Source organism: Agelaius phoeniceus, chromosome 5, assembly GCF_051311805.1.
Source record: "Agelaius phoeniceus isolate bAgePho1 chromosome 5, bAgePho1.hap1, whole genome shotgun sequence".
NCBI lineage: Eukaryota > Metazoa > Chordata > Aves > Passeriformes > Icteridae > Agelaius > Agelaius phoeniceus.
This window is the reverse complement of record NC_135269.1, coordinates 6525015-6546819: the sequence shown is the minus strand read 5'-3', so window position 1 is coordinate 6546819 and position 21805 is coordinate 6525015. Positions and strand designations below refer to the sequence as shown.

At 43.7% G+C, this 21805-nt stretch overlaps 1 protein-coding gene across 4 annotated transcripts in view; it reads right to left on the bottom strand.

Annotated features, from left to right (window-relative positions):
* The window catches only part of WASHC1 (WASH complex subunit 1), a 38120-nt gene extending 29680 nt beyond the window's left edge, over window positions 1-8440 (bottom strand). The window contains exon 1 of one of the 4 annotated variants that reach the window (XM_077178228.1): window positions 8302-8440. The gene's annotated coding sequence lies outside the window, so the exon portion shown is untranslated. Of the gene's footprint in view, window positions 1-1345; window positions 1467-5975; window positions 5997-8177 lie in introns of those variants that run through there. The other 3 variants (XM_054630966.2, XM_054630971.2, XM_054630965.2) reach the window with 3 other exon arrangements.
* Between the last annotated feature and the right edge of the window lie 13365 nt (window positions 8441-21805).

Here is a 21805-nt window from a genome sequence, read left to right as displayed (position 1 = left end):
TCTCCCTCAGGTCCCACTGCTCCCTTGCAAAGAGAGGAGCCCCCAGTACTGGGCAAAGCAGGAAAATCCCTGGGTGCTCCTGCTCACACTGCCACAGTTTGTCTGTTGGTAAACATCACCTTCATAGGCTCTCCATGAAGACTCTCAAAGGAGCTTCAGATTCTCACCTTTCCTAAAACAAAAAGTGGAGAAACATGGCAGGCTCTGGAAATGAGTGCCAGAGACAGATACAAGAGACAATTCTTTCTGTGCAAGAGAACAAGTTGGAGAGCCATAGCAAGGAGGAGGGAAAACAGCAACAACTAAATGACTAGACCTGGGCACAATCCCATGCTACAGCTGCCATTTGTTACCTCCTAGGACCAAATGAATTAGAGAAATAAGCCAGTTTTACAAACAATTTGAGTAAGGGCCACCATGTGGTTAGAATAAAAGAAGAATTGCTTCACTTAACAGAAAGAGACTGCAGGAATAAGGAATATTTTTAAAGGGAAATCCAAAATATTCCCAGCAGAAGTCAGGAAGGAAAGCAAAGGCTGAACATCACTCAGTAAGACTGACTCTTCATTTATCTCAAACTCCAGAGCACTGAGAAGGAAGCAGCACATTTTCTTGCCATGCTCCACTATCAGAATTAGTACATAAAAAATAAAAAAGTGAGTGCTGGGTGTTAGACTATGTCAACTCTTCTACCCTATCCAATGGGTGCCAAGCCTTCATGTAACACACACAGCAAAGGTGCAAATAAACTGCTTATATCTTACATACAGAAGGGACTTCCAGCAAAGCAACAAACTGGTTCCAGTATCACTCCAGAATCTTACAGAGGGTGTGTTCCTGCAGGAAGTACAGCAATGCTGGAATTACGACAGCTGACATGAAATACTCTGATGCTACAGTGAGAAATGGACACATGTGCCCAAAGAAAGTATGAGTCACAAAACCAGATGTCAGATCACCCAAGACATTTAATCATTAGTGGTGTGACCACCAATGGGTCACACAAAGAAGAAGAAACAGCAACACAGAGCTTTTCTTCTTTTTTTTGCCTTTTTTTTTCTTTTTTGTGATCAAAGAGATTCTGAAAAAGAGCTGTAGCATCTGGGGGCTCCAGCCATTTTATATTCAATTATGTTTTCTATGTCAACTTTCATGATCAAGACAAATATGCTCTGGTGTTATATAATAACCTCATTTACCTCATTAAAGTGAAAGCAAAGAGAAAAAGGTTGTTTTCTCACTGCACCACCTGCTTCCAAGTGCTATGTTCTGATTTGGAAGTTCTGACTAAGGCTCCTGACTGCTTAGATTTGCACTTCTGCCTTTAGCTGTCTGTGCCTCTCACCTCAGGCAAGCTGCTCCAAAGCTCCTCAGGGCTGGTGGCTATTCCTCCTCTGCCCTCAAAGCTGTTCTCTCCCTCCCAATTCCAACGCTCACACTGGCAAAAGCTGAGAGAAACAGCAGGAGTGGGAAACAGAATCAGCCTCCACCAGACTGTCTGGCCTCTCCAGAAGACCTAAAGCAGGCTGAGCACTCCAGGGTTTCCAGGCACTTGGAACCAACAACTGGGCTTGCTCTTCACTCACCACAGCCAAGTCTAATGCTTGGAGGGACATGTGGAGCTCTGCCCCTGGAAAAGAAAGTATATAATTCACTGCTCTGGATAGGCAGAGAAACACTCCACCTGCTTTCCTCACCTCTCTCCATAAGAATAATTACACTCTCATGTTAAGGCAAGCCCTAAAGAACTTGTTACAGAGCAGAGTTTGTAAAAGAAGCAACACTTCCCTAAGTTCTTTAGAAAATACTGCTCTATGGAGGATTGACTACTGGGATGATTATCTAAAAATAAAATAACCCTACAACCTTAAAATATTTTAGATTTTCAAAGGAACATAAAAAAGGGCAATATTTAAAAAATAGCATGGCTGCCTTTAACACAGGCAGAATGTAAAGCTGTATACAAGCACTTAGCAGATGTGTATTTTGCTGTAAAAATAAAGGGAGAATAAGGCAAGCCATCAACAATACCTGCTTCCTTAACATGCTTCAAGAACTCTAAAGAGAGCAGGCTCAGGGGAGAAGAGGGATTAAATACTTTGAAATAAATCAGTGTGTGTATTTCAAAGCTACAATGGCTGCTTTAGCAATTACTGTGCTGCTGCTTCTACCACTGCCCTGGAAAGGCAGCAAGAACTAGAGGCCTTTAATTCCCACAGGCAGTAACAGCCCCAAAAAGAAGTCACAGGCTGTCTCTAACCTATGTCTCTCTTCTGTAGGATCCCAATAAAGATCCTTGTTAGGACAGAGGGATCAGCAATATCCCTCTGCATATCCCTCACCACACCTGACTACTCCACTACCACCAGGATGGCTCCCAAGTGGCAACAGACCAAACCACAAATGAACTGCAGTTTAAGATCAAACACACTCCATAGATGGAGCAGACAAGCTCTGGGCATGGCTTACCAAAAAGTGCAAAGTCACATCCATAACTTGGTTAAACACAAGAAGTCATCCCAAATTCTGCCCTGAGAGTAATTTCTGACATGTAATACTTTCTACCATGTTTACCTGGACAAACATTTCCCCATGGTCAAATCTGCTGGTGTATTCAAGTCATACCTTGATTGTTCTGGAGGCTTGCCTACAGGCTAGCCCAACAAAATATCAGAATTAAATCCTCTAAGGAAAAAATAAGAATAATATAAAAAGTTAATTATAACACCTTGCCCTCCACAGATAAAGCACACTCCTGTGAGTTTACCAGCTGCAAAAACAGAGAACAGTATTTTAAAAAGAGACTTGAAAAGCAAGAAAAGCAAAATATGCCATTGCATATGAAATGCTGCTCAAGGCAGGATAAGGCAGTGTGTGCACACACTCACACAGATGCAGACACTGAAACAAAAGCTGGAAATTGCTCAAAGGCAGCACAGGAGCCTACAAGTCCATTATTATGCAGCATACAATCATTCTGCCCTGTGCATGCATGGGAGGGGATGAAATTCAGTTCTCCAGCAGAGCACACAAGAGGTAACTACCCTGGATAGGAGAGCAGGATGCATTTCCAGCAGTGACATGAGAGGCTCACCACAGTCCCTGTGCTAATCCAACTTCACCCTTTTTTTGGGGAAGGTGGGGGCAGGAGAGCAACACTTGGGTAAGTTAAGAGGATGAAAGGTCTATTTATATTTTTTTAATTAACCATCTTCTACAATGTTATTAAGCAGCAATCAAAGATGCAGATGCTACTGATTTGATTGGCAAGAAGCACACGGTGCTGTATATTAAGGAACTCTGCCCCTATAAATAGGTCTAATCACCATCTGAAGGCTGCAAGGCAGTGATGAAAGAAAGCATTAATGAGCCCCTAATTAGGCCCCGTAGCAGGCTGTACTCCACCAGGGTGCTCATGTTACTAGATGTCTCTCATAGTAGCACCCTCAAACTCCTTTGTAGATGTTACTGCTTTGGTCTTAAGACCTCTAGTAGCTATTTTAGACAAGAAAGGGGTTTCTCCATCTTTGGAGTGCTTGGCATTGGCTGTGATTTTGCCTCCCAGTGCTATTTGTGGAACTAAATGACTCTGTCCATTCCAGCTGTCCCACCCTGCCCACTATCAAGGAGTGAATTAGACAGAGGAGCTGGAGTTCCCCAGACACAGAAGCTGGCAATGGGTGCAGGAAAGTGAAAACCTTGAGAAGCCATCATTGTCCCTCTCTCCCAGCAGCAGGACCACACCATGGCCCAATCTACAGCACAAGGCTACTTTAGCCACAGCTCTAAAAGCCATTTCTGCTCCTCTCCTCCAGCTTTAGAGGATACTTGCTCAATCTCAACCTTTGAGCCTATCCTTACAGCACAGCATTACCTCAGAGGAACACCAGCAACAAAAACTCCGTGTAGAAAATGAATCCTACAGGGCACCTCCTGCTCCCACAGCTGCTCATTGATATGGGATGACCTGAACAGCCAAACCCTTTTCAAAAGGAGCCAGTCCCACATCTCACCATGGCCCTGCAGAAGGAGTAGAGCACTGAGGCACCTGACAGGCAGCAGGACTACCTGGAGAAAAGCACTGGCCTGTCAAAAATCTGCCTCTGAAAGCAGGAATCCAGCATTTAAGGCACCTCCTTCTCAAGAAGCCAGAGCCTGTTAGAAACACCTCTGGCTCAGACACTTTGCTTTGAGAGAAAGAGCTGTGGCAGCTACTATAGGTGAATCTGGAGACTCCCCCTTACCCAAAAACTACTCAGAGCCACTTAGATTTGCTGGTTTGTCACTACTGGCGTATTCCACTGAGGCTAAAGAGAAAGAACCAAAATTTGAGATCTCAGAGCCCAGCTTTACAATAGCACGTGGCAACTCCTTGGCAAAACACCTGACATTTAAAGATGGATTAGATACAACAAATTACACTGACTATCCAGAGAGAGAATGCTTTTTTTTTTTAAGATAATCTGAAAACTAGAGACTTAAAAGAATTTAGAGGTGCACTTCAATCCTGCCAGCTCCATAAGCTAAGACCCCCTCTAAGCCACTGCTGTCTTCAGGACAATCTTTCCCCTCAACACAGAGCTCTGTTTGTGAAGCACAGGCAGCCTCCCTCACTGCATCACCTTGCTGAGAAAGCCCTGTCCTCTATGCACAGGCTGAAATTCATTTCCTCCAGCTGGATACATAAAGCTCATTTTGACAGGCAGATGTTGATAAGTTAATCAGATAATCCCCTCTGCAACTGCCACCTTTGGCTCCCATCAGTCATGGAGACAAACAGATTCTGGAATGAACAATTGATCTGATTCCAGGGCAGCATATACAACTGACCACAAACACTCTGCTGATTGCCTTCCTATCACTATTTATTACAAAGGAAGCCTAAACAAACAGCTTAGCTACACCTACTCTACAAACATCATAACTAAAGCTGAGAATCCCATCCCAAACATCCAGACACAGCTCCTTCTTTGATGTCCTAAATGGGGGCACTTTGGTTTTGTATGCTTCAAGTACACAGAAGCCACTGGCTATGCAAAGTCCTCTAGAGATGCATTTCTCTGCAATAAGTTCTCTTTTAAACAATGGGATTCCAAAGCCAGGCTAACCAGAATGCTGCTGTAGAGCTTCCTGCAGAATGTCTGGAGCTTCTCATTCTCACTATCAGACACAGCAATTCTTCCAGAAACACACCACGTCCAAAAAAAAAATTAAAATAAAGAAGAAAGAAAAAACCATCCAGCTACTTTTGCCCTCTAATTTTCTGATGCAAAATCAGCTCCACCCTCCTGCAGAGGCACCTCAGCTGCAGATCCAACCACTGCCACAAACCATAACTTGCAGTTTCCTGGTTCTCACCTCCACATTCAGCACCCTCTGCTCCAAAGTTCTGGAGTTTTTCAGCCCCCAGGTTCCACGTGCAGCATTACAACAAAGCCTTTGACATCCAATTAAGGAAACAATTAAATCAAGCCAGGGAGCAGATCAGTTCCTGCCTGTTTTACACATTCAAAAGCAAAGGCAGTGCTTGCATTTCTAGAAGATGACAGGAGGGGACCTAACAAAATAAGGAATGTCTTCAAGTGTGTTCACATTTGCTAGAAGGAATATCCCTACAGTGGCCTGATTGACAGGAGCTGATGAAAAGCTGGGTCAAAAAAATGACACCTGGATGAAGTATTTTCAGGGAAAGGTTATCTTGAGAGGGAGTCTAAGCAGAGCTGATTTGCTTCAGAAATTGCTTTTCTGACTGATAAAAATGATTCCCTTCAATCTCTTACACCACAGCCATGGGAAACATAACAATTTCAGACATAATCCTCTTCTTCCTCTGCACATTACCTTTAATCTAAAAAATGTTATAAAAAAGAAATCTGCCTTGCTTTCAGGATTACCTCAATATTATTTTTCCCCAGCCCTCAATTTCTACCCTTCCCTTTCACTCCCCAAGCTGAGCTTGATGTCACCACAGTCACCTGGTATTCCCAGAAGCCAGACTGCAGAGTAGCTCCCAGGAATTATCTGCTTTCAGTTTTCTGGCCCAAGAACGCCTGAGCTGAGAGAACAGCACTTTGCATCTGAAGGAATGAAGATTTAAAACTCAGTTTCAATATCTGGAGTGATAGAAGAAGGACAGATGCTAAGAATAGCAGCCTGTGCTGCTCTAGGCATTCCTCAGGCACCCTTCTGCCTCAGGCTCTGGAGCTGTGGCTGTTTCCCCCCCATCCAAAGCATCCCAGGAATACAGAGATATATGAGGCAGCCTCTACATCCCAGCTTTACCACTCATACAAGACAAACATCATGAAATATCAGGAGAACTTATCAGCCAACCTTCCTAAAATAAAGTCTAAGCAAGGGCAAGCTGACTGGAGCACCTCTGTTTCCCAGAAAACTGCCATGCAGAAAGGTCTCTACAAGGACATGCCAAAGCCACTTTGCTTCCAGGCCCTGCCTCTGGCAAGAGCAGCACTCTCTGCTCTGCCTCCTTGCAGCGCTCCAGGAAAGCTCCGTATTGCAGGGAGCTGCCAAGGAGCAGGGGCAGCTCTAACTTCCACTCCAGCATGGGTGAGCCCAGTCTGCACAACACAGCCAGCAACACCCCCCATGCAACAACCTCCATGAGACAGAGAGGTCATTCCAAGCAAACTGCCAGCTGCCCTCTGCCTCAGCCACGTGAAATGCCACAACCACAGCAGCACCGCCCCACTCTGCCTGGCTTGCACAGAGTCAACAATTAGCCTGCTCTGCACAGGGATAAAGAGCCTCCTCTTTGGAAAGAGGTCTTTGGGAAAATCCAGGCGCTATTCAACCATTCAATATCTGAACCACATTTAATAACCAAAAAAGAAAAGGAAAAAAAAAAAAACAAATAAAACACCAAACCCCCACAAACAAGCAAACAAAAAATAAATATAAAGGAGGGGGGAGCCTTTTCACAGGATTTCCTGTTGATTGCTAAAATAAATACTAACAATGACTGTCACTGCTGGATGTGAACTCACGACATTCCCTAAACCCATCAGCATCCTTTCTTCATGTACACAGCTAGGTCTAGCAGTCCTGTGGTCTCCTTATTGCTGGCCAATTCATTCTTCACTTTGAACATAGAAAAAGATGATTCCAATAACTGCATCAGCAATTTGGGTTCACTTGCCAACACCGACAAAAGGTTTTATTTGACAAATCATTACAACCAGCACAAGTACTGGCCTGGGAACAGTACAAAGTACTACAAACAGTACAACTACTTGGAATAGTACAAGACACCCAAACCCCATCACGAGCTATCAGTTGACTTTCTGAGGAAAAATCACATAACACAGAATCCCATGTCTCTCTCAGACACCTCTTTTTTTGTTCCTCCAGGCTGCAGCATCTCCCATCTGTCCCTACAGGGTACCTGACCTACACTGAAAAGAGGCATTGCCCTCGCCATTCCCTGAAATACTCAGGGAATATGGAGCTCAGGAGTCCTGGATGTCACTGCCAACTTGAGAATTCCATGCTCCATGCCTGCCTGGCAGATCTCCCAACCCATGCCATGGCTCAGCACCGAAGCAGCACGTAACAATCACAGAATGGCTCAGGTTGGAAGGAACCTCCGTGGGCCATCTGGTCCAACCCTTTGCTCAAGCAGCCATCCTAGAGCACCTGGCACAGGATTGCACCCAAATGGTCCTTGAATATCCAGCGAGGGAGACTCCACAACCTGTCTGGAAAATCTTTTTCTAGGCTGAACAGACCCAGCTCCCTCAGCCTGCCCTCACAGGAGAGAGAGATGCTGCAGTCCCTTAACCAGCTTTGTCGCTCTCTGCTGGAGCTCCTCCATGTGTCTGTCACACGGCCTGAGGAGCCCAGAACTGGAAGCAGCACCAACACTGGGCACAAGGGCAGGATCACCTCCCTCGACCTGCAGGCAACGCTCTTCCTAAGGCACCCACGAAAAGTGAGTGCGTTAGGAAGACCATTGCCTGCAGAAACATTTTCAGGTTCTCTGCAGAACCATTTTCAGGTTCTCAAGAGCATTGCCAAGAACCATTTTCCAGCCCTGCTCTCCCTCCCTCACAGGCGCTGCCAGGCTCTCCTGCCCAACAGCCGCCGGGGCTCCCGCCGGGCAGCGCCTGCGGCCCCCAGACGTGAAGGCCGAAGCCCCTGCACAGCCGGAGGGCACCCACCGGAGCCGCGGCCGCTCTCCGGAACTGTTCCAGGAGCTGCTCCCCTGCCCCGCTCGGGTTCCGGGGCTCTCCCGGGGCTCTGAGGGGGCCCGGGCCCGGCCCCGCCCCCGCGCGCGCTCCTCACCTGCCACCCGCGGCCGCGCCCCCGCGCCCCGCGCCGCTTCCGCCCTCACGCGCGCGTCACTTCCGGCCGGACCGCGGCTCCTCAGGGCCGCCCCGGCCGGGGGAAGTGAGGGAAGGGCGGGATGGGTTCGGCCGGAGGAACCCGGGGTCACCCAGTGCAGCTCCCGGCCTGCCGGTACATCCCCACAGTCACTCCCTGTGCCCCAGAGCGATGTCCGAATGTTCCATGAGCTTTGTCAGGCGGTGCTGTGCCCACTGCCCTGGGAAGCTGTGCCAGTGCCCAACCACCCCCTGGGGGAAAAAAACATTTTCCTGATATGAAAAATGCGTGTTTTATGATTGGCTTTTCGCAAATATTAAAATGAATGTTATATGTGTTGTGCTAGAAAGTAGTGCAGTATTAATTCTCTTAAGTAGTGTGTTAAATATAGTTTTAGGTTACAAAAATGTTAAAATAGAAGCTGCTATGTAGGATACATTTTTTTTTTTTAAGGAAAGGACTTGCAGCGAGATAGCAGCCACAGGACACCTAAATCTTTCAGAGAAAAAGAACTTACTGCTCTCTTATCAGAAGAAACGAACTTCTTCCCGCCTCCAAAGGTGCTGTAAGGTGCTGTTAGGACTCAGACGAAGAAGTTGATGAGGATGACCAGAGGATGACCAGGCAGAATCCTGTATTTGAATGGAATTTATGCATCATATATGAGGTGTATGAATATGCAACAGGCTATTGCTTTTAAGAGTTAATCCTTTGTTAACAGGTGTCCTTTTTTCAAATGTCCTTAACTCTTTGTCTCTATTGTCTCATATTGTCCTAATTCAAATTGTCCAAATTATTATTAGTCTAATTGTATTACTATTTTTATAACCATTTTATTACTATTAAACTCTTAAAATTTTAAAAACAAGTGATTGGCGTTTTTCACACTGATACCCAACCTCAACTGCCCTGGCACAGCTTCAGGCCATTCCCTTGGGTCCTGTCACTGTCACCACAGAGAGGAGATCAGTGCTTGTCCCTCCTCTTCCCCTCTCAGGAAAGCTGAACATTTTTTGCTTTGCTTCCATGTTATCTGGTATAGAGTATGGCAAGCAAAAGGGGGCATCACACTCCTCTCCACTGCTCATGTCTAGAGTTGGGCAATTTAAAAGCTGATTTAACAAACAAAGAATTTTCAAGAATGTGGCACTAGTTTGTCACCGTGTTGCTTTCACGCTTCCCTTTGTGCACACATTCCAGCAGCCGAGGTCTCCCAGCACAAACGCTCATGAAAAATGAATTGTGAGAGCGCATCTGTAAACATTAAACCCACACTTTAAAGGGCTATGTGCTGCACATCACAGAGGTGTTTGAATGCTTTTCCACTTCAGGATCAGAAACAATTTCTCCAAACTTATGTAAACAGTTGCAACTTCACGCCATTTGAATAGCAAACACCAGCTTTTGGATGCACCGGGGAACACTCGTGATTGATATGTAGCATTAAAAGCAGTGCACAGGGGAAAAAAATAAGGCAAGCCTCTTCAAACAGGGAATGCACTTGAAGACATCAGCACCCACTCATGCATATTAGCTCAGGGAAAAGGGTAAATTCATTACATAAATTACCTGTTGCAGATTGTTTGCTCGGTTCCACTTCCTCTGCAGTGGGAAATGCAGAGTGAAGGGGGGCAGTGATGTTGGACCCAGAGGAGTTGCAAAGGAGATCAGCAGCTAGCAGCAACTTCTGTGTTTCAGAGCCTGCAGGAGGTACAGCCCTTGCCTTTGTGATGTTTTAATGATGGGCCTGGTAAGACCCATAAGTATGGAGAGTATAAGGGCAAAAGGCTTGAGCACTAAGGACCAGGATAGGAGCTCTTGAAACTCTCTGTGAGGGATGGAAAATGCTGCCAAAAGCTCAAAGCAGATAAAAAATCAGACCTATCTGAGTCTGAGCAAGGAGCGCGTGTGTGGGTGTCAGGACGTGTCAAAAATAAAATGCGGAAGTGGATGTAAGGAGCAGCGATCCAATCTACTCTTATCCATTTTTATTTATGTACTGCTGACAGAGAGCCCGCCAAATGCTTTGTGCTGCTTGGTGAAATCCAGCTCAAAGCATTTACAAAGTTCAAGAGAAGGCAAGAGGTGATGGATAGCAGGCTGACACAGTCTCTCCCCATGCCCCCCTCCCAGCCTGAGGAAGAGGAGCCAGCAGGTTTGCAAAATCCATCATTAAAGGACAAAAAGAGAGCTAACAGAGAGAGAGAAAAGGAAGACTGGATCTCAGGCTGGGTGGGCAGAGCAGCAGGGGTACAGCAAGTCCTGGGTGAGCAGCAAAAGCAGGGCAGCACTGGACTGGATAAAGCTCTAGGAAAACCCTGGCAGTGGGTGAGAGGCTGTAAATGGTTGTGAACTCCTGGGTGATGTTGTCACATATCAAACTTCTTTCCTGTGCAGACAAGATCTCTCTAACCAGGCACAAGCAGGTGTGGACAACAGCACAGAGTCTGGAGGCAAATCAGGGGAGCAGCTGCTTGACACAGTGCTCAGTTCAAGTGCAAAAGCACCAGTCTCCATCCAGCTGCATGGCTTGGCTCATCCCCAGCCAGTGGAATACTGCCCACAGTTTCTTCTCTCTCCAGAAAAATGTTTACTGGATACATTTCATAACTTTCACTGGCTATTCTTGGTGGTCCTGAGGACAGAACCCTTTTAGTTCACCAAGAACCATTCTCAGGGATCTGACTGGCACCTATGGCCACCAGGCTCATTCTGCACTGCCTTGCATTGGCAATTCCAGCCAACAAAAAGTCACACACAGTATCTTTCTCCTCCAACAAAAGGAGCACTACTGTCTACAGTCTTCTTCTGTCTTTTAGCTTTTCCATCACTACAATATTCAAATGCTTCCACCCTGTCCAGAACTCCTGCATAAAAGCATTTTTTTTTCCTGTAGGCTAGACTCATTGCAATTATCTATACACAAACTGATCACTCATCTATTGTTGTGTCACAGACACAAATTCATGAGCAGCAGCTAACCCTTTTAGATTCACATTGTATTTGAAGTAATTTTCACATTTCTGAAGCTGCATTTTCCCACCAGAGTGCTTTTTCTGAAGTAATAAAAAAAAAAAAAAGGGCAAACCAAAACACTCAACCTTCAAAACATTAAATTATTTTGCTCTTTCTTCTGTTATCTTTTACTGAGCAAAGTCACCTTGGGCAGGTAATTAGTGCCTCACTTTTCTCACAAGAAGAAGGGAAACAATAATATTTTTCCATCTTTAATATTTTTAGGATGGAAAATGTTGCTGCTTAATATTTATTATTATGTTTTATACCAAAATTTAATAACATAAAACTCAGAACCTGAAGGCAAAATGTAAAAAGCAAAGGTGAGGAGATTACAGAATGCTGCTGTGGTCGTGTTTTGAAGGTGCTGGAAATTCTTGTACTCTGTTGAACAGCATTTGTCAAACATTCAGGCAGAACTGTCTGAGTTGCTTTTGCTCAAGGTCAGAACACAAATCAGCTCTTGCTCCAGACATCCCTCTTGTTTTGGGGGATTTCAGATCTGAGGGATGTTTTGCTATTGCAGTTGGATGTAGGGTCAAACTCACCTAACCTTTAGAACTGTTTGGAGCTCAGGTTTTGCTTCAGGTCTGACTCTAATGCTTTGCTTGTAGCATTTCTTTAGAAGAACAGGCAGGAAGGAACTCTGTGCCTTGTTCTGTGCCTGGTGACAATTAGCACCTCGTCTGAGTGCACACCAACAGTGTATGCTCACAAGATGTTGAAACAAGACAAAACTAAACAGTGTTTTGTCATTTGGGAGTGAAAAGCAAAAGGCAAAGTACCTTTATTTCCCCATGGCATATAGATGCTCTAACTATAACATGAATACCTGTATTAGCTCTGAGGAATTCTTACTGCAGAGGGATAAAACAAAGGCCAAGTGCAGCCCCTTTTCCTTTTGCTCAAGCTTTCTTCTGACTCGGGTATCTGGAGACACTTTTTCCACACACTTCCTCACAAACACGAGGCTTTCTTAAAAGCCTTTCCTTTCCCCCCTAGAAGTGGGGCTTTGGGGTAAAATGCAGTGGAATAGAACAAACTAGAGCCTGAAGTTGATAGAAGCACCATACCTGTACCCCTTCTCAACCACTCTTGTTTCTCCTTCTCCTCAACTCCTTCTGCTTCTACACTTTCTCCACTATCACCCAAGCCTACAGCTCAGCCCTGGAGTCTTTAAACATCACTCACCAGCATCACATTACTTATTCCTTATGAGTGCCAGAGCCCTTCTGATGCTCTGTGCCTGCACTGCCCATCAGACTGTCAGTTCTGCAGGGCACAACATGCCAGTGTTTCCCACAGGGCTCAGGTTGAAGCCCTCAGGCAAGGCTGGGAACCTTCACCCCTCTCCCCCAATAAACCATAAAAATGCAACTTCTTCAGTGCACACATGAGTATAAAATGATTCTTGTATTCCTGGGACAGGTAAGGATGTACCTCTTTGTATGACTGCACTGAGCCAGTGTCTCTGACACACCTTGAAGTGATTGGTAAGGAAAAGCTGGATTGCCAAGTCCTCTGTCTTAAGTGCCACTGGGAAGACTCTTAGCTGTGAACTCAAAGTGCCAATCTTCACATTGGATCCACACAATTTTACATGCTCACAGTCATTGTCTTTGCTGACTTAAAAACCCCACATTTCTGAAATAAAGGTATATCAGTGAAACAAAACAGACCACAAAGAGCAGAAAGTCCCTGGAGAAGAGCACAGATGAGGACAGTGTTCCATGCACATTCTTTTATTCTCTGGCTCCTTTCCACACTGCCAGAGCACCCCCAGCCCTGAGAGTGCTGAGTGGGGCTGCCCTTGCTGCCCTGTGAGATGTGTGGGAGCACAGCACAGCAGCTGCAGGCTAATGCTTTTATTTCTGCAACGTGGATTCCTCAGAGCCTGCTAACAGGAGGTAGGGATCAAATCCATTCTTCTTGCATAACTGAACAGTGCATTCCCACTAGGCTACCTGGCAAGAGATCAAACCTCCCATGCCAGGCCTTTATAAAAAAATACATGAAAGAGAGAAATATTAAGAACAGCCGTGGCTAAGAGAAAAGCAACAGGTATTCTAGGGTCATCCATTTAGCCCTGATCCTAAATGACTTGTTCACCATAAAGTCAACACATACAAGACTCACAGAACCTGCAACATTCTATTTCACCCTGACATTCTATGACAACCATGCACAGAGTCTTATCCTCACATTCTGCAACACATGGCTATTTGCCATGCAGTCCTGGCTACTCTCAGGGCTTTTGCTGGTCAGAGTGACCTTGACATAGGTTAGAAAGTCTCTTTTCCCAGCCTGGTGCTCAAAGAAGGAGTCAGAACTCTTAATTTCTCAGTCTTAAGGTGGTTTATTGTTCCTTATCTATAAAATTCTTTCTCCTGGCCTGCCGAGGTCTGCTCAGCAGGACACTGAGGCACTCTGCCTGCCCCCAGGGCACTGTTATCTTTTTATACTAAAAACTATGTGTACAATATTTACAATTACTTTCCAATACCTATCACCTATGTTAGACAGTGAGCTTCTACTCTAAACCACTCTAAAAGTGCCAACATCACAGCAGAAGATGGAGACCAAGAAGAAGAAGGAGAAAGACTGGACATGCCCAGATTCCTCCATCTTGCCCCCTGAACCCACATTCTAAAAACCCCAAAAATCTATTTTTTCACCCTGTGACAAACTAATTATCATTCTACTTATAATTTCGTGGCTTGCAGATCCTCATATGAGGTAGGTAATTTGCTCCATGGGTCATAATCAAAACCACAGACACCTTGGGCTCTGTGCCAGGGTCTCTGAGCCCCCTGGCAGGGGTCCTGGCAATCCAGGACAGCCAGAGGGATGTCCTGAATTCTGACAGTCTACCATTTCATTTTCAAGCCAGAAGCCAGCTACTCAAAGCTTCTCCCCTTTGCTGCAGCCATGAGCCCCACTGCTGGCTGTCCTTCTGTTGCCACAACAAAGGCAGGAGTTGCCATGAATTCACTGTTTGCCCTCTGAAAAGGGTGAACCCAAGGAGGAAGGAGCCAGCTACAACTCCCAGCTAGAATGTGAGTGAGTCATTGTGAAGATCACTCTTCTTTTGATTCTGACATCCATTAAGTTTATTTAGAACAGTGTGGGTGCTAAATATTAGATGTTGCTTCCAAAAAAATTGAAGATTGATTTTTTTTTTTTATCATCCTGAAAGTCTCAAATAAAAATCAGCACGCTGATGAAAATTCACTGCACTCCCTCCCCCAGCTTTGGACATTACTTTTTTTTTTTGTTTTGTTCTTAATTCTTCTGGACTTTTAATCCCTAAAAGGAGAAGAAAAAAGATGGAATTCTCAAAAACATTTCTTCCTTTTTATAAAAATAGCTCTTTTAAAATTTTGTATTTTTTAAATCACATATATTTAAACTAGGAACTTTAATAGTATTTTATCAGTTTCCAGCACTAGCTTCAATGTTTTTAAATGTACCTTTTAATGCTTCAATACAGAAGTCATTGCTGGATACAAATTAGGGGATTTCTGAATACATATGGAAAGGTAATAAAAAGAGAAGCATGAAAAGAGATGCAAGACCCTACATTAAAGATTAGGACTAAAAGGAACTGGAGAGAAAGGTGCTCTATTAAAAGCCTACTGAAAATATTAGTGTGTATTAAGGCATTCTGACAAATGCTTGTCTGAATACTGACAGCAGGACACTCAAATCATTTTAGGACAGTCTGTTTCCAAGCAGAATAATGAGAGGTAAAAGCAAGGGAAAAAAAAAAAAAAAAGAAGAAAAAAAAAGCCTTTGGCAAATAATCCATTTTCATTATTGTCACCATCAATTAGGATTCAGTCCTGCACCATGTAATTGCACTTTAGACATTGCCTCCTAAAAACATATTTCAGAAAATTAAGGAATATGTGATTAAGAAAAATTTGTACTTAAATGAAATTTGCACTTTAATAAAAGGTTGTTCCTGCAGACTTAGTTTCAAGCTGGAAACAATTTTTCATATCTTCAAAAATAAAAACTAAATAACAGAAATCAATATTCCCTGGGAACAAGACTCACAGCTGTGAGAAGTTCATCCAAACTCCTTGCTGTCAATAGCTAGCTTCTGTTTTAGGATTTAAGGGGATGTTCAAATTGGTTGGTTTGTGCAAATAATTGATTATTTGATTTAGTTGTTGAACCAAAAAATTAAACTCTGCTTTTTTTCCAAAGACATGCCCAAAACATTGTTTTCAGTGTATTTGGTAAATAATAAAATTTCCATAGTTTCAGGGTAAGTCATTTGCTATTTTTTGGTTGGAACCAACATTAATTCTGAAACCTTTTTTTCCAGATATGTGCAATAAAAGCAAATTACTAGATTCATAGAAGAGCCTAGGCATTACATTCAGAGATTTTTTTCCCAGTTTCTACTGAAATGGAAATTTAGTGAAAACTCAAAATTCCTACCTGAAATATTTGCTTTCTGAATGAGAAGTGAAATACATGTTAAACATTTCCAATGAAATTATTAGTTTTGCATTTCAATCTTTCAGGTGCTTTGTATTGCTCTTCAGTATTCACATCAAGCTCACCTTATATGAGGCTATTATAATATTTCACATCAAAGCTTACTGTTTGAGGCTATTATAATTCCTCTGTGCTGCAGGCCAAATGTCCTGGTGGTCCTTAAAATTATGCCATATTAACTGCCTTGTAATAGCTTGTATGCCAAGGTGCCATGTTAATTCCACAGGAATTTTCTCTAAAAACATGATTTTTTTTTGCATTTGTGTTATAACATCAGATCCCTACTTAATTCTAAGACCTACAGATGCAATTTTTCTTTTCATTTACAAAGCAGTAGGATACATATCTCCCACTTCAGCCTTTAATTCCCCTTCCCTTTTAGAGTGATGTAAAGAGGCCAAAATAATAGTGTGCAACACAACACATATTTTAACAGCATTTTCTCATTGTTTCATAATAAAACCAGTGCTTTTGTTTAGTAAGTACTTCTATTAGTATTTCTACATGCCAGCAAAACAGCATAGCTCATTTTATAAAAAAGTAGTAGAGCTAAGCACCTGTAGATGACTCCAGGCTTTAATTTTTTCCCTGTTCCTGGGAAAAGACAAAGGGCTTAGGAAAAAAACCCAACAAAATGTAATCCTCATTGTTTTAAATCTCAAAAATATTCAGTGAGTGCATCTCAAATTCACAAAGAATTTTTCATTGTTCAGTTTTACAAATAAACAACTTATGACCACATTCATTTCATCATGGCCTTCAGTTGTAGACGAGCACATCCACTGAAATGAGCCAGGAACCCAGGGTTTTCATCAGGAACACACAGCCAAGCTCCTAACCTCCCAGCTCAGGCTGAGCTTCAATCAACAACAAAAGACTTTGCTCAGAATGTGAATATGACCTTGAATTTCTCACTGAGCGCTGAGCATCAGGGCAGAGCCCAGAAATCCTGCAGGTTTGTGTGAGGAGGCCTCTTGGTCTATCTTTCTCCTGGTGTTTTGCTGCCAGGCAGAGGTGCTGGGTTGCATTGCTGAAGACAGGCAGCATCCTGCCCTGAGCAGTGGCACAGCAGCCTTGGGGCACCCCTGCCTTTGGCACAGGTGGTTCTGGATGTGTCCACACGTGTGTGGAGCAGGGACTTGACCTTTCTGGCATGCAGGGGAATAGGGAAGCACAGAGATGGCCAGGACAGGCCAGTGCAACAGCATTAGGAGCAAGAATCTGGCTTGTAAGGAAGAGTCAAAGGGCTCAGGACCTTCATAGAACAACTGCTACAGGGCAGAAAGAATATCAGAAAGGATCCAATCCTATAAACATAAGGAAGAGAAGGATTTTTGAGTGTACCCTACTTATCAGAAGGAAAATAAAAATATAAACCAGCCACAAGAATATCCCTTAAAATTCAAATTGGTCTAGTACTGGTGGCACTATATTCAGAGGACAGTTGGGGCAGCACCTACCTCTTATTGTGCTGACTGGGATCTACAGTTGAGAGGTCCTGACTTTATTTTGGGCTTTAGTCACAGAATCACAGAATGGCCAGGTTGATAGGACCTCTGGAGGTCATCTAGCCCAACCTCCCTGCTAAAGCAGGTTGCACAGGATCACATCAAGCTGGGTTTTGAAACTGGTGTCCAGTTCTGGGTTCCTCAGTTTAGGAAGGACATTGAGATGCTTGAGTGCATCCAGAGGGGCAACGAGGCTGGAGAGGGACTGGGAACACACACCCTGTGAGGAAGCACTGAGGGAGCTGGGGGTGTTTAGCCTGGAGAAAAGGAGACTCAGGGGTGACCTTATCACTCTCCACAACTCCCTGAAAGGTGGCTGTAGGCAGCTGGGGGTTGGTCTCTTTCTCCAGGCAGCACTGACAGAACCAGAGCACACAGTCTCAAGCTGCATCAAGGGAAATACAGCTTGGATATTAGGAAAAAGTTTTCTATACAAAGAGTGATAAAGTTCTGGAATGGTCTGCCCGGGGAGGTGGTGGAGTCACCATCCCTGGATGTGTTTAAAAACAGACTGGATGTGGCACTGGGTGCCAGGGTTTAATTGAGGTGTCAGGGTTGGACTTGATGATCTTGAAGGTCTCTTCCAACCTTGTGATTCTGTGATTCTGTGATCTCCAGAGGAGACTCCACAGCCTCTCTGGACATCCTGTACCAGTGCTCTGTCACTCTCAGAGTAAATCAGTTTTTCCTCATATTCAGGTAGAACTCCCTGTGTTTCTATTTGTGCCCTGTGCTTCTTATGCCATTGCTGAGCCCCTCTGAGGAGAGTCTGGCCCGATCCTCTTGCCTGTATTCCTGAGAGTCATGCAAATGGTGGCACAATATTCTACCTTGTATTTTTTACTGCAGAGCAGTCCATCTGGACCAGCTCTAGCAATAGTTTTGCTCCTTTTCCTCTCTGGAAATTCAACCAGGACAGGCAGACTATCACATGAAGAGTCCCTCCATTCCTTTGAATATAGGCAGCAGGACACATCACTAACTTCACAGAAGGGAAGGAAATACAAAAAAATTCATGCCAAGCCCAATATTGTTTCAGTCACATTTGGTATTTTATAGCCTGCTTTGTTCAGTCTGGTATAGTACTGTTTATGTCCTGAGATCTATGGTCTGAAACACAGGAATGTATGTTGTGGAAGAATCCCCCCTGCTGCAGAATCTCAGCCTCTCCATTTCCAGGAGCTCAGAACAACATGACAAACTAATGCCAGGTTTGCATTAAGAACAACTGGTTTTAATTTAGGTCCTCCTGAAAATTAATTTTGGTCTTTTAAAACTGACTGGCTTCATTTCACAAGCAGAATTAAAGAATAAATATAATATTTTTTTCATTACATCAAAGGCCATATCAATAAAGTGTTAGCTGCATCTGAAAGAGTGGCAGAAGGAGGTAAATGGAAGTTGGCAGCTGATGCTTTGGCTAGACAGACTTTTGTGCTTGGCTTGAACTCACTGATTTCAAAATGAGGCCTCATGCACCTGCTTGCCTGGAGCAGCTTATAGGATTGGGGTCAGAACTGCAGCTACCAGGGAAGCCTCTCCCTCAACCCTGCCTCCAGTTTTTCTTTATCATTGTCATGCTTATATCATGTTTAGCAGAGCTAATGCAGCCTGATCTCTCTAAACCATGGCATACTAGTGGAAGAAAAAAACCAATGCTTGTCTGCCCTCTCCTCTGCACTCTCTTTCATTTTATTTATTATTATTGTTACTATTGTTTGGTTTTTTTAAAATGATGACTCTGTGAGAATGCCAGATTTATTTTGGCAGATATGGCTGCTAATTCATATCTACTATCACTGAGAGACATGATCTGAATTTGTGATGTCTCTCTATTTATAATCCATTTGTTATCTTAATAAATATTTGTGATTTGTTTATCTGACACAGATGACATGTTTATTATTACAAATAAGCTTCTTGGTCATGATTCACATTGGTCTCTATTATTTTGGACTGTTTTCATTTATCTGTAGGCAGCTCATTCTGTTTTATATATTCTGTCACAGTTGGTTGTGTTTTGCCTTTTTGTGCTGATCTCTGTAAAAAAAAGCCCAAAATATCACATAAAGTTAAAACCCAATGAGAATGTGTCCAAAATCACCACTCTATGACATCTATCCAGCAGTAATTTCAATGTCAAACAGAGTACAAACCTGAACAGATGGGAAGCTTTTAAACAAATCATAACTTAAGTCATCAGCAAATAGCTCTGACTCCTTTAGGATCCAGACCTACACACTCTTCAAGTCTTACAAAATGGACTTCAACCCAACTTCCCAGTTTTGACTCTTCCTTTTGACTGTACTCAGCATGTCTTTATAACAAATATTCAGCCATTCTCCTCAGCTTACTGAGAGCACTTTAGGTACCTTTCTGCCTCTTTTTGCACATTCACTTTTCTTCTACAACTTGCACAGCAGTCTTGCCTGCAGACCAAACATCAGCCTCCCCCTTGCCTCAGTTCTGGCCAGCACGGTGACTGGCAGCCTGTGCATCCTCAGTCCCTCCTTCTATCACTTCCCTCCTTCTATCACTTCCACCAGTCTCCCTGTGTGCCATGCTGCCCAATCCACATTAGGTTTTGTTCCCCACCATCCAGCCACGGGTACTGCTTGTGGCTCCTTAGCCCTTCCTTCCTCCAGGGACAAGACCCCTTGTCCTTTGCCATTTCTTTGCTTCCCAAGGTGAGCACTGCAGAGAGTGCAGTTCAGATAACTGAACTGTTATCTCTGCAATGGATGGAACCACAAAGCAGTGCTGCTGTGAGCTGTGGGGATTGTTTTCTTTATTTCATCCTTTAAAAATGAGTGCAGTGCTGTTTTTAGAAGATACTTCTGCTCACTATCTGAAAAGATCTGCTAGGCTGCTCTTACTTGAGCGGTGTACAAATAAGGTAGCCAGAAAATCAGTGGGGAATTTCTTTCTGGACAAGGTAAATATTGTGAGTTTTCAGCTGCTTGCCTTATCACCAAATTGGCTTCAACCATTGCCAAAATCCCATCAGTTGTGAAGAAATTCACAAGACTGAATGGTTTGCACAAGAGCTTAGCCTCACTTTAAGCTAATTCATGCAACACAAAAGCCAGACCTGTGATCTGTCACCATTTGACCTACTCCTTATGGGTCTCCCAAAACAGAGGGGTATTTTGTGTCCTCTGCATGAGGCACAGGTTCTACACTGTGGAATGAATCTCTGGTGGTGAATCTCTGAAACAATTCTGCAGTGTTCCTCAAAGAAAAGTCTGGAGCAAGTTCTTTCAGTTTTGAGTTTTGCCTGTTCATATGCTCCTTGAAATTCTTTCAGACACCAAAATAGAACAGAGAAATACTTGTCACAAGACAGCCTGTCTGAGCAGAAGGGATCCTGTCTACGAGCAGATTTGAAGACAAAAGCTGACCTGAGCAAAAGCCTGACCCCATAAATAATGAGCAACAAGAGCCAGGAGCTCATCTCAGCAGCGACCCCTTCAGCAAACATTTGGGCTGCCTCTGGTTAGACCATGCTGCATAGCAGGAAGTCTGAGAGATTACCTCAAAAGCCAAAAAACCCCAAAGACTCAAGCTTTTAGGAAATTACATCATTTAAAGAGATCAGTCCATTTATCTTGTTAAAAATAATATCATCAGGTGATTTGATCAGTCACCTTCAAGAAGAGAACAACTTTTAGGACTAAGGAGCTCTTTACCCTGGTAGAGAATGGCATAATTACTCATGTCTGGAAAATAAAAAGGATAACTAAATATAAGAAAAATATTCCAACTTGTCACCCATGACAGAGATTAACCACAGTGACAAAACATAATGGAATGAGATAAATTCACTACCTTTTACTATCTTTCCAGTAGTACCAGAAGCATTTCTGGAGATACATTTTTCTTCCACTCATGTTCCAAGCTGCATGAGGTTATACAGTATGTAGCACATCAGGCCAGATGCTTTATTGATTTGTCCTGGCTCTAATTTCCCTGAGAAGTCAGCGTCTGCTTTCCCCTGTCATGAAACCTGAGCACAGACCAAACAAGCCCCACTGTCAAGGTGAACAGGACTGCACTGAGGCTCTGTGATCAGAAAGGGCTCTTTGTGCTTCACATGAGGATTGGGTAAAGGTAGGAAGATTCCCCTGGTATCTTCTCCTTTAGCCCTGCAGCTAAAAGCCAGGTGTTGTGGTCTGCAGTCTTACCTTCTCTAAGCTGAATTCTGCAACAAGGTGAACTTTCTTGTGTTGAGGCTGTTGAATTGTTAAGTTATACTGATAGCACAGAATTAGAAGCAAAGGGAAAATGTCTTCTATATACCAGCATAAAGAGTTGAAATGTGGTAGGGACAAATGCTGTATTGTAGCCTGAGCTGAAATGCATCCTGTTCATGATGTTTGTTGTTCTCTTGACAGTATTTGATTTCCACCGTTACAGAAAAACTTCTAGTTGGA